Consider the following 278-nt stretch of genomic DNA (forward strand, 5'->3'; position numbering starts at 1 on the left):
CTTCTACACTCTGCTCTTCCTCACACCAAAATAATCGCGACCGTTTCCGAACCTTACCAAGACATGGAGATTCCATTTGATTCTGCAGAAGGGATCCCCTTGAAAGCAGTGAGTCTTTCTGAGATGCCAGAGATTTTCACAAAGCTGAATGATACGCAGGTACCACACGCCACAGCCGACGAAACCACCAACAGCATGGACACCACCAACAGCATGGACACCACCAACAGCATGGACACCACCAACAGCATGGACACCACCAACAGCATGGACACCAC

Source organism: Fonsecaea multimorphosa (assembly GCF_000836435.1).
Source record: "Fonsecaea multimorphosa CBS 102226 unplaced genomic scaffold supercont1.42, whole genome shotgun sequence".
NCBI lineage: Eukaryota > Fungi > Ascomycota > Eurotiomycetes > Chaetothyriales > Herpotrichiellaceae > Fonsecaea > Fonsecaea multimorphosa.